Here is an 18,267-nt window from a genome sequence, read left to right as displayed (position 1 = left end):
CTCACATCCCATAACACTACTAAGATGAGACTGACACTCTGGTGTGATAACTGCGCCGGACAAAACAAAAATAGAATGATTTTAATGGTACTAGTGTACCTAGCAACACAAAAGCAGTTTGAGTAAATAGATATGAAATTTCTTGTCAGTGGCCACAGTTATATGCCATGTGATCGCGATTTCGGTGTGATCGAGAAACGTAAGAAAGTGTGTAAAGCCATGGTGCCGGAGGATCTCCATAACATTGTTAGGTCGGCCAGGATTAAGAAACCTTTCAAAGTAATAGCTATGCAAAGTAGCGACTTCCTCGATTTTGCTTCTAAGGCCGATGAGTTCTTGAATATTACGAAGGTACAAATAAATAAGGTTTCATGGATTCAGGTTTCCTCCACTACTCCCACGACTATCAAAACTAGGCGCACATTCAATGCTATGGACGAGTGGACAACACACCAAGTTCTAAAAAAAGGGAAGAAAGTGCAAGACATTTTAACTTTGAAGTTTAGCCCTTCCAATTCTGGCAGCAAAATTTCAGCAGAGAAAAAAAAGATCTTCTGGCAATGCTGGAATATATGGATCCAAAGTATCATGACTTTTATAAAGAACTTTGTAAGTGAGAAATGCTGGGAACCTTTGTGTAAGAAATGTTATGAATGAACGATATTAGACCTACTTTGCTGTCTCATATTTTTGTCAACAGTTGCATAGTATAGTATGTTCTTTAATATATGCCGTTCAACAACGTAATAATATTGTCATTGTCGATATCATGCTCCCTGCTCCTCACACTTGTATCACTTTATAAAGACATTTTTCATGGCACTTATATCTTTCCCAAAAACTGTACATTTGTTGCACTTCTGTGTCTCAATGAGCAGAACTGTACTACACTGTTCTATATCATTATCTTTCTTTTAACTTAAATGATACCTGGAAATTGTCAAAATGTAGTAAAACATATTAGTTTCAACGTAATATAGTTTTCTTTAATTTCCCACGATTTTTGATTTTGGCACATATATCGTTTCCCAGTTCCACTTCACAATTATAAGTTATGCAGACCCATACTGTACTACGGTTAAATATAAGAAAGGGCCTTGACCATAACTTCGCCACAAATAAAGACATTGTCTATCTATTCCATGGCAACGCTCAGATAGGCAAGTTTCTCCAACACTCTAATCGTTATAATTCCCATTGTTAATAGTATATATTTTATGTCCGCCTCTGTGGTGTAGTGGTTAGCGTGATTAGCTGCCACCCCCGGAGGCCCGGGTTCGATTCCCGGCTCTGCCACGAAATTTGAAAAGTGGTACGAGGGCTGGAACGGGGTCCACTCAGCCTCGGGAGGTCAACTGAGTAGAGGTGGGTTCGATTCCCATCTCAGCCATCCTGGAAGTGGTTTTCCGTGGTTTCCCACTTCTCCTCCAGGCGAATGCCGGGATGGTACCTAACTTAAGGCCACGGCCGCTTCCTTCCCTCATCCTTGCCTATCCCTTCCAATCTTCCCATCCCCCTACAAGGCCCCTGTTCACCATAGCAGGTTAGGCCGCCTGGGCGAAGCACTGGTCCTACTCCCCAGTTGTATCCCCCGACCACCGAGCTCGATAGCTGCAGTCGCTTAATTGCGGCCAGTGTCCAGTATTCGGGAGATAGTAGGTTCGAACCCCACTATCGGCAGCCCTGAAAATGGTTTTCCGTGGTTTCCCATTTTCACACCAGGCAAATGCTGGGGCTGTACCTTAATTAAGGCCACGGCCGATTCCTTCCCACTCCTAGCCATTTTCCTGTCCCATCGTCGCCATAAGACATATCTGAGTCGGTGCGACGTAAAGCAACTAGCAAAAAAAAAAAAAAAAAAAATATCCCCCGACCAAGAGTCTGAAGCTCCAGGACACTGCCCTTGAGGCGGTAGAGGTGGGATCCCTCGCTGAGTCCGAGGAAAAAGCCGAACCTGGAGGGTAAACAGATGATGATGATGATGAGGAAGTAGAAGTGGGTAACAATCCTTTCTTCACCGGCTGGCATCAAACTCACTACTTCTGGAAAAAGATGGATAATATTGGTAATTATAAGTTATGCACACACATACTGCACTACGGTTAAATACAAGAGAGGGCCTTGAGCCATAACTTCGCCACAAATAAAGACATTGTCTATCTATTCCATGGCAACGCTCAGATAGGCACGTTTCCCCAACACTCTAATCGTTATAATTCCCATTGTTAATAGTACTCTATTAATTTTTAATACAAATTAAACCAATTTAAACAGTAGTGTAATTGAAATTTTGTAAACCCATTGTTTCAATCTCAGTTTTAATTTTCAGGCTTTCAGAATAATATTCCTCTGCCCATGACACAGATAATTACTGTACATAGATACTTCGTAGTTAGGCGTTTTTGAACTGGCCAAAGGGGGATGGGATATGGTCTTCTCGCGATTTCCATATTCTACAATAAGTTAAATTCTAAAATGTATACAATTTACAGCACAATTCTGATGAACACGAAGAAGAGGTAGGCAGAGTTTCACTATGCACTGATCAACTTTAATACCAGTAGTAACCATTCACAGTGCACACATGTAGTCGCGATATGACTGCCCTTCGTGACAGCGCGCTGCACAAGGCTGCCAACTTAGAAATCGCATTGTTATTGCTGCATTCCCTAGGGCGACAACAGCGCATTCTGCATTCGATAGTGTCAAAAAGTTGAATTAATGAAGTATTCCGAATAGTGACAAAGCCATTGGTCATGATTGGTTACGTCCGCCTGGTGAAAAAACTATTGGTTGCATAGGTAGGGCCTCGCCGAGTGCAACGCGGTGGCCAGTGTCGGCGGTTTGTTAGTGGGTAGAAAAACATATTTCTTTGTTTATTCAAAGCTGTAGTTGTACGATATGGTATTTTTTAAATGCTGTTTGTTCGGGGCGTCGACTACAAAGATCTTTTGCCCCTGCTTGCACCATGTGTTATGAACCTGCGTGTATTGGCATATTGCGGAAGTGTAAAGTGTTGAACGTGACGAAAAGAACGTTAAGGACGTCACAAACACCCACTCCCCAGGCCAGGGATATTAATCATTTACAATTAAAAATCCCTGACCCGGCAGTGAATCGAACCCGGGGCCAGCGTGGGACAGGCGGACACGTTGCCCCCTACACCGCGCGGCCAGACACGACATGAGTTAAAACCACTGTGCCCTATTGTGAAGCTGCTAGTCTAGTGAGCTATAGGCTACCTTGTACTGCGTGAAGGTAACAGTCAAAGCAAAATATTCTTGTTATGCATTCCATATTGTTTCCTTTGCGGACTTTATTTATTGTGCTTTCTTTTATTCTGTGAGGAATCTGTGTGCGTTAATTTCTGGGAATGACGTCATTTCCCATTACATGCCAGCCAATGGCTACTAATGGACAATGGCGCGTGCAACCTTTCACTGGGTGATAAATGTAAAGATACTTTATGGACCGGATTTCGTGGATCTCTGGCTATTGCAGGGAACACGTCTCTCCTCTAAAAGCAATTCCAGGTAACATTTGCATAATTTAAACTGCCCTATAATGTTATTAATGTGTATCAAGAGATGGTGAAATTCTGCTAAGAGGAAGTATTCTGCAGGAGGTCCAATCATGTGTGAAACAGTAAAAGTATTCTGTAGGCTTATACAAGAACGGAAATATACAGAATGCCTCATATTTTAAAAAAACTAATTTTATTGCATAAGGTACATCACAGTAAACTGGTAGGGATTGAAATAATTTACCAAGGGACCGTAGAAAACTGATAGGGACTGAAATAACTTCATCGTCTTCTTCTTCCTTATCGGTTTACCCTTCAGGGTCAGTTTTTCCCTCGGACTCAGCGAGCGATCCCACCTCTACCGCCTCAACGGCAGTGTCCTAGAGCTTCAGACTCTGGGTCGGAGGATACAACTGTGGAGGATGACCAGTACCTCGCCCAGGCGGCCTCACCTGCTATGCTGAACAAGCACGTCGCTGGGGATGGGAAGATACGAAGGGATAGACAAGGAAGAGGGAAGGAAGCGGCCGTGGCCTTAAGTTAGGTACCATTCCGGCATTTGCCTGGAGGAGAAGTGGGAAACCACGAAAAACCACTTCCAGGATGGCTGAGGTGGGAATCGAACCCAGTCTGTGAGGAATCTGTGTGTGTTAATTTCTGGGAATGACGTCATTTCCCATTTTATGCCAGCCAATGGCTACTAATGGACAATGGCGCGTGCAACCCTTCACTGGGTTATAAAAGTAAAAGTCTTTTTTGGAACAGGTTCCGTGGATGTCTGACTATTGCAGTTAACACATCTTTTCAAATTTCGTGGCAGAGCCAGGAATCGAATCCGGGCCTACGGGGGGTGGCAGCTAATCACACTAACCACTACACCACAGAGGCGGACTAGGGACTGAAATAACTTACCGAGGGATATGTTCAATAAATTTCCAATGTCTTTGCAATCATTTAAGAAAATGCTAGGAAAATAATAAATAGTGAATCTGCCACCTGGGCGACTGCTCTAAATGCAGATCAGTAGCGATTGATTGATTGATTGATTGATTGATTGATTGATTGATTGATTGATTGATTGATTGATTGATTGATTGATTGATTGATTGATTGATTGATTGATTGATTGATTGATTGATTGATTGATTGATTGATTGATTGATTGATTGATTGATTGATTGATTGATTGATTGATTGTAAAAGTTGAAAGCTCATTATGTCATTCTCAGTTCTTAATTCCGAGGCATTTCAACGAATAGTGAACTCCTATTCCACTCCCCTGGCTCAGATGGCTAGTCGGTACATCGCCACTGTTTACACGGTTCATGTCTCGGTAGCTCTATGAGAAATGTTGTTTTTTTTTTTTTTTCTATTCCAAAAACATTAATTTGCACTCAACATACCACGCTACCAAGCACTAGAGAAACACGTGATAATGATTAGATCCCACTACATAGGATTGGCGTTAGGGACGGCAGTCGTCCGTGAAATTGTACTCAAAGTGTAGGAGTATGTTAGGCGGCCGAATTGTTGGCATATCTTAGCTCTAGTTGAGGTTTCTTCACTCGTATCTAATTCAACACTTGGCTGGAAGCCGATAAAGTCGACGAATATGACTAAATTTTCTTTATCTTTGCAAAATCAGAATAAAGTGTGTTATGCTTTCAATAAATTCAAATTGTATTTTCAAAACTAACGATGATCTTCCAAAATTCCTTCAAACCCAGGGTACACTATGAAATCATTATCTTTTCTAAGTAAAAGAATTCAAATAATCCCTGCAAGGTGATTTTATTTCCACTTGATGAAGGTATTTGTTTGAAACTAGTCTAGTGTCATAAGCCTTAAATGTGTCAAGAGCCATATACCATTTCGAAGCACCGCACCGGACTGAGGAAATGAAATGCCGTATGGCTTTTAGTACCGGGAAATACCAGGACCGGTTCGACTCGCCAGGTGCGGTCTTTTAATTTGACTCCCGTAGGCGACCTGCGCGTCGTGATGAGGATGAAATGATGATGAAGACAACACATACACCCAGCCCATGTGCCAGGGAAATTAACCAACGATGGTTAAAATTCCCGACACTGCCGGGAATCGAACCCAGGACCCCTTTGACCAAAGGCCAGAACGCTAACCATTTAGCCACGGAGCCGGACACCGGACTGAGGAGCTCGGAGGGTAGAACGCTGGCCTTCTGAGCCCAACTTGGCAGGTTCGATCCTGGGTCAGTCCGGTAGAATTTGAAGGTGCTCAAATATGTCCACCTCTTGTCGGTAGATTTATTGGCACATTAAAGAACTCCTTTGGGACAAAATTCCTGCACCTCGGCATCCCCCAATAAAAGTAGTTAGTGGGACGTACAAACCTCTTCTTCATTATTTGCTTTACGTCGCAACGACAGGATAGGCCTTAATGGAGACGATGGGAGAGGAAAGGGCCGTGAATTGGAAGAAAGCGCACATGATATTAAGTTACAGCCTCAGCATTTACTTGGTGTTAGAAAAGGAAACCACGGAAAGCCACCTTCAGGGGTGCGGCCAGAGGGGATCGAACCCACTATCTCCCGAATGCAAGCTCACAGCTGCGCGACCCCATCCGCACGGCCGCTTGCTCGCGTACGTAAAACCTTATTTTTATTATTATTACTATTATTTTAAGCATCCGGCTCTTTTTCTGAATGGTGAGCGTAGTTGTCTTCGATTCAGAGAGCCCCGGATTCGATTCCCGAATGGGGTCCACTCAGCCTCGGGAGGTCAAATGAGTAGAGGTGTGTTCGCTTCCCACTTCAACCACCCTGGAAGTGGTTTTCCGTGGCTTCCCACTTCCCCTCCAGGCAAATTCCGGGATGGTATCTAACTTAAGGCCACGGCCGCTCCCTTCCCTCTTCCTTGCCTATCCCTTCCACTCTACCCATTCTCCCACAAGGTCCCTGTTCAGCATAGCAGGTGAGGCCGCCTGGGCGAGTTACTGGTCATTCTCCCCAGTTGTATCCCCCGACCCAATGTCTGACGCTCCAGGACACTGCCCTTGAGGCGGTAGATGTGGGATCCCTCGCTGAATCCGGGGGAAAAACTAACCCTGGAGGGTAAACAGATTAAGAAAGAAAGAATTATGATTATTATTTAAAATATACAAACAAACAAACCCACCTGTCGAGAAAACCGTCCTTTAAGGGGCATGCCTGCCGAGACGACTGATGCTCAGCTTGATGCCTGCAGATATTACAGTTTCACGTGGTCAGCCCACCGACATTTTTAGCCCTGTTGCTTTCTTCACCGGGTCTGATCTTTATCATATCACCCAGTTCCTCAGTCGGACTCATTAAGCAATGTAACATAATAGTGTTGTCCTAGTATCCAGCCCAGGATTAAAATACGTACTTCGATACACTGAGAACTGCACCGGGTGCCTCAATGCAAGACGCAGGTACATTTCCCCCACATTATGGGGGTTGGCTCCAGTTAGCACAATATACTCTAAAGATTTCATAATACGGTAGTTTTGTAGTGCCTGTTACTTACTACCTGTTTCGTCGGCCCAATAACTGAGTGTCGTCGCTAGCTTTTCGGTTGGAAATCCGGGATGAGATTTTTGAAATGGAAATTCTCGCACTTGTCGTTCATATTCCACATAAAGTTGGAGGTCATACGTCTATGATCACTTTATCAATAGTCACGTAAAATTTGCTTATTTCCTATTGGTTCCGACGATCAGTGAATATTAATCAAATAATTGTCTATTTTGCAATTGCTTCAAATTCTGGCTGCCTGTTGTGGGATCAAATACTTGTACAAAAGCTGTGAAAACCGTCGTGATTGTGGAACATGTGTTAATTTGAAAACTTAATTGATTTTAATATATATATATATATATACACAACTTGCTTTACGTCGCACCGACACATAGGTTTTATGGTTGAGGATAGGGCAGATAGTGGCTAGGAGTGGGTGGCAATCGACCCTGGCTTTGCCTGGTGTAGAAATGGGAAATCATTAAAAACCATCTTCAGTGCTGCCGTCAGTGGGTTCGAGCCTACAATCTCCCGAACGAAAGCTGAAGCTACGCGTCAGCGGACCGCGCAGTCCTATGACAAGAGCAGTATAGAACTCCTTGCACAATGAAGTAACAACAGAATAGATCCATTAGGCTACTCTTGAGAATATTTTAAAACATATTTCGCATGCATGAGTCAGTGAATCTAGTGAGAAGTTACTGATATTGGTGGGAGCAGATTTCCATATACGGGACAAATACTTTGTTCTATGATAAAGAAAAATATATTCATCAACACATTGTAATTACCTTTATAATATCCCTTGAATGATGTCCATAGGGGGTTGGTGTAGTGATGATTTTGATGCGTTTCGAGGGGACGTTGTTGAAGTGCCTTTTCGGGAAGACTACTCGCGCGTTTTGCATACGAACTACAGCAGGCTTTGACTGTGACCTTGATCTAATGTGTTGTGTTCACTAATACTACCCTGGTTGGGTGGGGAGAAACTTGTGGTGTGAGTGGCGAGCTGAGAAAGACGAGGAAACCTGTACAGCTGTTATGACAGACCAGTTGGGTTGATGCGCCCTAACGTGTGTGAACAAATGCCTAATACTGCAACCAGTAAAAGTGTATTGTGTATTGTGCTGTATTCCTTATGGACCACGTGAAGAACCTGCAGAAAGGTAAGAGAGCTATAACATGAAATGTAGTACTCCTATAGTAATTCGTCTTACTAATACGTGAACGCTCGTTGCTCTTCGTTATGGATCGAGGGTTGTAGATCTCATCACGAAACTGCAGAGTTTATTATTATTGTTAGTATTATCAAGGTACATAGTAGATACCACGGTGGCAATGACTGTATTCAGAAGAACGGAAATTAAATTAAATAGTAACAACAAATATACAGCAAATAGTTAAGTGTACTGTATATGAAAAAAAATATGTCGGTAAATTATAGGCTATAAAAACAAAAAATCATGAAAACGACAAGAAAATAAAGCAAAGATGTAATCAACCTTAAGACCAAGACATGAAAAGTGCATGTAAATTGCAGTTATTTACGAGTAGCGTAACAATAATGAAGATCAACTGAATAGAAAGTCGGGCAAAATTGAAAGAAAATAGGGTAATATTTTCTTACATATAACACAACATGTTTACAACCCAGTCACTCAGAAATTAATTGACAAGATGAAGACATTCGAAGAGATACGTTAACCTTCAGATAGCACCCTTGTTTCCAGAACCACGTTCGAAGTCTCAAATGTTTAACCCTCCGATAGGCGCGTGCAATGCATTTCCTTTTTTTTTTTTTTTTTTTTTTTTACAATTGCTTTACGTCGCACCGACAAAGGTCTTATGTCGACGATAGGACAGGAAATGGCTAGGAGTACGGAGGAAGCGGCCGTGGCCTTATTTAAGGTAAGCATTAAGGTAATTAATTAAGATATAGCCCCGGCCGTGGCCACAGCTCCAACATCTGCCTGGTGTGAAAATGGGAAACCACGGAAAACCATCTTCAGAGCTGCCGACAGTGGGATTCGAACCCACTGTCTACCGAATACTGGATACTGACTAGTGGTGGGGATGGAGCGAGTAGACCTGTAGAGTAACACTATTCTTGAGGGTACATGACGTCACAGCGGAGCACCGATTCAACCCGAATACTCCGTATAGCGCTGCGGGTGCTTCAGTAAACCTTCCAGCCAGGCTGTACTCTCAACACCACTGTTATTCAGATTCCAGACTGAGACGTCTGTTCTATTTGCATGTTTCCTTATACATATATCTTTGTTTAAAGTTGTTGCGCTATATTTTCTATAGATATTTGTAATAAGAAAGAACCAATTATACCACGAAAGTCCTCCCAAGCATGGCAGTATTTTGCTAGCAGCCCAGGTAGAAAATCCGCTACTTTTAAAAATTGCAATCAAATTTGTTGTACAGGTGGAGGAACGCCAAATTTATGGAATCACATAAAACGGGCGCGTCGTAATGACATGGTACAAGATACAATTGCAAATCGTGAAAGTAATTCCATTCTTACGTATGGAAGAGAGAGTGCGGGAAAAAATGAGTTGCATAGGAGTTTGGCTACTTTTGTATACGGGGGTTATAGAGGACAGAGGATAGAGCCAGATCTGTAGCTTAGATCCTTCCCAACAGAACAGAAATAAACTAGGCCATCTTAACTCACTTGGTAGAGCTACCAACGCGAAATCATGAGGTTGTGGGTTCGGATCCTACTGGTGTCCGATTGGCCATGTTTTCTGTACATAACATCTCTTCGACACGTACTAAATATACGTAACACGACCTAATAGGTTTAAAGTCGATTTCGATTACAATGCGGTCGTGAAAATTTAATATTCATTGAGTCTTAAGTGAACTTGCTCTTGCTCACCTCAGCGTACTTGTTACATCTGTGCCCGCATAGAAGGTGTTTTCATGTGATGGACAAATTCTTTCAGACCGAAGGTCATCGCTTTCTGCAAAACGAGCTGAATCTCTGATATTTCTGCATAGAAATTCCTCCTATATAACACCTGTTCCATGCAATACAGAATACTAATGGTACTTCCCATACTGTCTGTGTGCAACGTGTTGTGTTTGATCTTAATGCTTGTCGCAAGATGAAGAATTGAGTTCATTTGTATACTTTAATTATTTCCATTACTGATGTTATCTTAACAGATTTGTCATTTAACTCCGTATACCACATAGTTGTCAATGAAATGTTTGACTTTATATCAGTTAGGCACATTTCAAAGAATTATATTTCGTTTCGTCATTTATCACATTATGGAATAAGGCACGTTTATCCATATGCATTAATAATTATTTTATTTTATTTATTTATTCATTTGTATGTTTATTTATATCTACTTGATATGCCTCATATTAAGCACAAATTTTTAAATATACTGTTTGTTATGTTATGTGTTAAATTTATATTACATTATAAAAATTGTGCAAATAACCAATAATGGAAATTACGTAGCATAGTACCGCTGATAATAATTGATAATCGTCTTTATAAAATTTAAACTGTAGCTTAGAAGGTCAATATAAAGTTTAAATTTACCACTATAAAGTTGTACTCGGTTCTGTAGGCGTTTTAACCGAGTAATGACGTCATATTACTTGCTCCGAACCGAACCGCTCGTGGATGACACCTGTCATCCATTCTGTAACTCATGTTGTATGAGTAACTTACTAACCGGAGAAAGTTTACTAATTATTTATTAACTACAGTAACCCAACCTAATACCAGATAGCGTCTATTTTAATACAACATATCTGATCAATCAAACAATATGATATTAAGGAAAAGACAAAAAAATACATGGAAATACTTTTTTCCTGACTACTAACTTCATTTTTTGATGCTAAATATGTCAAATTTTCAGATAATGTTAAACATTCCGTGAATACAGATGTTCAGCTTTGGCTGCTCTTGAAAATAGTCGCCACAATTGTCCATCAGATAGTCAGTGCAGGTCCAGGTATGACACTTTGTATACCACCTTCATGTTGTCGTGTTCCGACTTCGCCCTCATTGATGACAGCAGCCTCTATTAACTCCGACGTTCCTTGACCGGCCAACCAATCGTCATTCCAAAGAGTAACAGAGTTCGTTTCCTTATATCATTGGGAATTTCAGGATTTTTCGCTCTCCTTTCAGTTTGAGGTTTCAGCAGCGCCCAAGGAACGTTCTATAAAAAGTCTGTCCTCACTTTCTCGTCATTGTGGGTTTACAATACTTTTTCTGATAGATACTTCAGTAAAGCAACCATGATAGTACAGATGTGTTCTGTGCAACAATAACTAACTTGCAACGTACTGTGTAGAGAATCCCGCAAAGAAGAGGACAGTTTGCATTCAATCAGTGTAAACTTACCAAGGGCCGAACATGGGTGCGTGGATGACAATGGTCCTCCAAGCAAATATACCGGCTAACAGTGAAGTCAGTGTAGCAGTATTGCAGCTGAGACTCAAATGGGTGTTTAGATAAGAGATCGCCAGAGGAGTACACAGAGCCGTGCATGTGTAGTTGTCCAGAGTTTTAAACAACCGTTGTGGAAAGCTGACTGGATGACACCTGTCATCCACGCGCCTAACCTACGGTTAAAGACACAAATTTATACAGATAGCATTAGCCTAATAGTTTATAAAGGAGTAATGCTTATGACACTTTCTTCCAAGTGGCAGCATGTAGGAGGCTGTTTATATATACTGTAACTATGGGTATACAAACAACCTCTACTTCTCAATATCAATCCACATCGCAGACAAAGAATCTAGCGTGTCCAAGAAGCAGATTATCCCTGAAATGATTTTATTCAATAATTATGCAAAATTTCTTCATCTCATACTGGTTATTGATTAGATTTTCTCTCTGAGGTGATATATTTAATATTCACTTATTCATATATTCATATATTGTTAAAAGAAATCTCGCGCGCTGTTGATTCTAGTCTTTTACTTATCAAGAATTCTAATTAAAGTACGGGGACAAGATCTAGAGAGACGAACAAATGATAAAATCATTAAAGCAGACTAATGGAGGTCTGGAGAAAGTCCCGAAGCCGAACTTCACAGTTCGAGTTGATTTACGTTAATTTCAGGCCTCAAATTTAACATCCTCGATTAGGTTCCTGTAAGTTCAAAGTTCACCATCATATTAGGTAGTAATGATATTTCCCTATATTCGCTATATTACTGCAAACAGCCAATATCCACATGCAGTTTGAACGGAGTTTTCAAGTTCGCTGAACATACCACTAGCCTAAAATGTTGTGAATCTTTACGCGGCAAACTGAATGGGCAGTCCTACAATCTAGAACCTTAATATATTTAAATTGGCAGATGTTCTCAAGGGAATTCCGTGCGACACTTACATTAAATTAAGGAGGAAAGATTAAAGCAGAATTAAAAAATATACATATATTGCAAAAGGAAAATGTATGTAGGAGGCAGTGGCGGCGCGTGGATAAAACGTTTGGGCATTCACTGCTTTGGAAAATAACGTGTTCAGATGTATTGTTACTTGATGTTTACAGAGACGTAAAGTAGTGGCATTGCTTGATTGGTAACGCGGCTTTCCTTTTAAGGCATACGACTGCAGTTCGAAGTTACCAAAACAATGAGTAATCATAGAGAGAAAGAATATGGTGCAATTACTTTAAGCTGATCCAGTTTCCTCTGATTTTGAAGACTTTGCTTGCGTAGGAATAATTGCTTCCAGGAGGTGTTAGTAATTAAAAGTTTCATTAATCACGTAAACTTAGACTACATACGATCGGGCGAGTTGGCCCTACGGTTAGAGGTGCGCAGCTGTGAGCTTGCATCCGGGAGATAGTAGGTTCGAACCCCACTGTCGACAGCCCTGAAGATGGTTTTCCATGGTTTCCCATTTTCACACGAGGCAAATGCTTGGGCTCTACTGTACTTAAAGCCGTGGCCGCTTCCCTCCCACTCCTAGGCCTTTCCTATCCCATCGTCGCCATGAGATTTCTCTGTGTCGGTGCGACGTAAAGCAAATTCTAACAAAAAAGACTACATACGCCTGTTGGTGTTATACAAACCCTAGTTAATCAATTATTCCGGTTCATTGCGGTTAATTATATCAGAATCCCAAAACCGTGAAATTAAAATCCCTTCAAAACCTACCACATACGGCAAATGTTAACCGTGCTCTCCGACAGTCCCTCAGCTAATTTAGGGTCTGCTCGTGTCTAAAGTTGGTCCACTCGCCAGCGATTTCTGGGCATGTTCTCCTTGCTCTTCATGACACCTCGCCCTGCGCACCCTCCGTACGTCCCGCAGCTCAGTACAGATATTGAACCTCTTCGCTGGTTCGGGAGAGCAACCGAGTGTTGATGACAAAATTATCGCTGCGTGCGTGAATGCACAGAGCTTATTAAAGGAATAGCCCCTTGATAAACAATTTCACCAAGACTTATCTATTTCTAGGAGGTTCACTGAACCACTGAACATACAAGCTACAGTACAAGCGCCACGCCTGATAGGAAGGGATTGGGAGATTAAGAGAAGGCAGTATAACTAGACGATCATTATAGCAACACATTGATGACTAAAACGTAATTTTAGACTTAAGCTAATTTTAAATGTATAATTCATTTATTCTACCTCAGAGGTGGGGTATTAATTTTGATACTATATAACAATTTTTTAACCATACCTAGCAATTCTCAATCTATTAACAGTGGGCTAAAAAATGTTCATTAGTTGGGAAAACACTCATGTACTGACCTATCAAAGGTCTGGAAACCAACTGGAGGTTCTCGTCGAAAATGGTTGCCGACCAAATCCACTCCAGCCAACTGAAAGACCACTTAATGATTAAAATTACTTCAAAATTTGTAGTTTTAAAAGCTAGACGGCTGTAGCCTTAGTAGGCCAAAAAGACGACAGTAATACTTAATGTTATTAGTTTTGCGTCTCTCTCATTACTTTTACAATGTTGTAAGGCACAGAGGTGCCGGAATTTGTCCCTCAGTAGTTCCTTCATTTGTCGATACATCTACCGCGAGGCTGACGCAATTCAAATACCGCCGGGCTGAGTAGCTCAGACGGTTGAAAGGCTGGCGCTCTGACCCTCATTTGGCATGTTCGATCCTTGCTCAGTCCGGTGGTATTTGAAGGTGCCTCGTGTAGGTACATTTACTGGTACGTAAAAGAACTCCTGCGGGACTAAATTTCGGCATCTCGGCGACTCCGAAAATCATTAAAGAGTAGTTAGTGGGAAAGAAAGCCAATAACACTATTATTATTATTAATTCAAATACCACCGGACTGAGCCAGTAACTTATGGAAAACACCAGCTTGGATTCAGATGGTCAGCGCCTGTACTGTTTAAGCCTCTCATCCCGACTCTTAACCAAAAAATAACGTACGAAAGTGTAATATACCCTATTTAAGGTATCATTTTTTTAAAAATTTCTACATCACGTTTCCATTTCTTATTGAGATTGATTAGCTTTCCCGCTGCCATGCGCTGCTTCTCGTGAAAATCCTACCGGTTGTCACCGGGATTCAAACCCGGAACACTAGGGTTGGGAGTCGAGTGGCTAGACCCTTGTTTCACATTGCCCCACTTATTTACCTCAGTTTATGCCCGTTATTTACGAAGCCATTGCGTTTTGGTCGGGGCTTTAAAAACGGATGCCCTCCCTGTCGCCACTTAAATTTTCAGGCGATAATTCCACTCTAGGATCCTCCGGGATACCAGCCACGACCATATGAGTGGAAAGCCAGGAGTTTAGCTATTTTGCTTAACACGCCCTCTGCTGGTACTGGTTCTGTTAATCAGTTGATTCCCAAATAAATTTCTAAATAGAAACACTTCTGGATTATTTTCTCCTTCTTAATGGGTTCCGTTAAATCTCGAGAAATATTTTTTTGAGTTTTTGAATCAGGAGGACTTTTTTAAAGTTTGAAATCACTAACAGATAATGATATGCAGTATTTTGAGTATAATTCATTTTACTCTGTTAATCAGTGATTAGAGCTGTAGGCACGCTATTCTAGATGTATCTTCTTTTCCTGGTAGTGATGGCAAGATTATTCCGTTATCATGATGATATTATCTGTATGCTTAACATCACGTTACCTGCGTAGATAAATACAACGCTAATCTACGCAAATTTATCTGTGTACTTCAAATATTTAACTCGTGCTTCGTCTGTATCTCGGATTACGTATACAATACAGTAGTCACAACTAATTTCAGTTCAATTTTTTGTCTGTCTGTTGATTCCATTTGTTTGTTTGTTTGTTTGTTTGTTTGTTTGTTTGTTTGTTTGTTTGTTTGTTTGTTTGCTTGTGGCGATTTCAAGGCAAAAACATACGAACAGAATTTCTTGAAACTCGGTATTATTTTTACATGTTCGCCGCCGATGACGACACACGTGCGTCATGACTCCACCTTCACGTAGTGCCGATGACGACACACATGCGTCACACTCCACGCCAAATATTAAAGCTCATATTTCCGCCAGTACGTATGTAAACAGAGTAAACTAGCAGACCACTTCTGTGTGCACTGTTAAGATGTTGTTAAACATAAGCTCCAACCGGGCAACAAGTTAATTACAATAATTGTAGTCGTTGCAATTCGGCATAATTTTTTGCGATGTCAACAGAGAATAATGAGGTTACAGGGTGTTCTCAGTGGAAGAAACACCGCCTCGTAGGCTCCCAAAACCTATCATATTGCCTACTATTTTCGATCATTTTTATATTCCACTCCCCACTTCACCCCCACCCTTAAGGGTGCTAGGGGTGTCTTTCCCCCACGCGGTTAGTCTCCTGATAGTAAGTCATAAGTGTACAAAGTTAGGTTCAAGTCGTCCCAGTAGTCCTGAAAACAATGGATTCGGCACTATTATTAATCGTTTTAATTTTTATCTGTATTTCAGACCTTCCCCTAAAGTTTCTAGGGGTGCCTTGTCCTCAGCATTTTTCACACACACAGTAAGTAATATTTGCACCAAATTTGGTTGACAACGATGCTGCAAAATACACACACAGCCTACATCCATCATCCCGGTCATTTTGGTCATTTTACTTTTTCACCCTTTCTCACCCCTTATGCCAATGAAGACTGATCTTGGACTTATAAAGAATCCGGAGTATCACTATTCATCTCAGCAACCCCGGAAAGTATGGATTCGACACTATTTTCAATTATGTTTAGGCCTATATATCACTCCCCCCTCGCAACCCCCCTCCCCTCACAAAAAAAAAGGATGCTGAACATGGACTTTAAAGAATGCTGAGTGTCAATATTCATTTCGTTGACCACGAAAACTATGGATTCGACACTATTTCCGATTATTTTTATACCTCACTCCCCCCTCGCACCCACCCCAACGGATGATGAACTTGGAATTATAAAATATCGGATTGTCACTATTCATCTCAGCGACGCCGAAAACTGTGTATTCAACACTAATCTCGATTATTTTTATATCTCACACCCCTCGTTCCCCACCCGCAAGGGATAAAAAATATCCGGAGTGTCACTATTCACATCAGCGACCCCGAAAAGTACGAATTCGACACTGTTTTAGATTATTTTTATACGTCAATCCCTCCCCCCCCCCCTACCGATCTTATGGGTGCCTGTGGTGTCTTATCCCCGCATGGTTTGTCTACTGATACTCATAAGTGTACCAAATTTGGTTGAAATCGCTCCAGTGGTTTAGGAAGAGATGTAATACATACTGTACATACCTACACAACGACGTTGTATATATAGACTTATAGTGGTAAATTAGAGAGATTCGCCTTTGCTCGTTGGGAACCCCCGGTTTCTCTTCGTTACGAGAGGGTGAAAACTCGTGTCATTCCACTGTTGATATTCTATATTTTTCACAGTTAAATATTTTACACATGTAATACACAGCTACATTCTTCAAACTGGGCAGACCTAGCAAAGCTGGTCCTATGACATGAAAGTATATCTCGAACACGGCATGATGGATTGCTATTTCCAAATAATAGGCATAAGAATGAACCTCCTATCAAGAAGGGTACTCTATGTTCGACGACGCCGAAATATACATATTATATGCCAGAAAACTGAATCTTAATGAAGCTCATTATAGTTCAAGTTTAATTATGATACAGGTTCTCCAACAGTCACAGTTCAGATTTTCATTACGATACAAATGTTTGACCAATTCGGTCAGGATAGCATCGCACCTGCGCTCATCGCACTAGCTGCGCACTTGTTTCCACAATCAAACATGTCGCACACAAGTGACAACAGTGAACTTACACCACCGGAAATTTCCGCAAAATCTCTGAATGTGACTAATAAATTATTGCCCTAAAAGTCACTAAAAATGTACGACAGTTCATGGATTGGAGAAGAATAAAAACACGTAAATTCTTTTTCAGAAAATATATTACTGGTATACTTCAAAGAACTGTCACTTACGTTGAAATCATTAACCTTGTGGACCCACTACTCGATTTTGCAATCACCACTAAATATTAAGTACCAAATTGACATATCAAAGTATTGCAAGCTGTCCACCTCATGGCCGTATCGATGAGTATAATCAACAAATTAATCTAAAAAGCCATCTAATCGATACTTTAATTAAATCGATATTTAAATAGATATTTAAATCGATACTTTATATTTAAATAAAGTATCGAATAGGTGTTTTTTAGATTAATTTTTTGATATCAAAGTACTCCAAATTAAATGCCCTACTAAAACGTAGATCGGAGGGATATAGAGCGAAAAAACCCAAAATATTTTCAGCTGCAGAATTGAAGGCATTCTTAAATAACGCACCAGATATTGGATACCTCAAGATAAAAGTAAGTAAATTTTCGTTTAACTTCAGCAGTTTTACAATTGCCATAAAAGTAGAAACAGTTGAGGCAAAAATATAACGTTATTAATATTGTTACAGGTAGCAACAACTTTTGGAATTATAGGAACATGCCGAAGACATGAATTGCATGATTTGAAAGTTGATAATGTAAAGGTTATCGGATCAGTAGTTACAATCTCAAACACAGAGACAAAATCAGGACGAGCCTTTACGGTAACAGGAAAATACTATGAAATATGCAAGAAATTTATGAATCTACGTCCAGAAGTTTGCAACACTCCATCCTTCTTTATAAATTACCAACATGGAAAGTGCACTCTCCAAAAAATTGGCATATGTAAACTGCGGAATATGGGAAAAGAAAT

Source organism: Anabrus simplex, chromosome 1 (assembly GCF_040414725.1).
Source record: "Anabrus simplex isolate iqAnaSimp1 chromosome 1, ASM4041472v1, whole genome shotgun sequence".
In the NCBI taxonomy this organism is placed as follows: Eukaryota; Metazoa; Arthropoda; class Insecta; order Orthoptera; family Tettigoniidae; genus Anabrus; species Anabrus simplex.
This window is presented reverse-complemented; position numbering follows the sequence as displayed.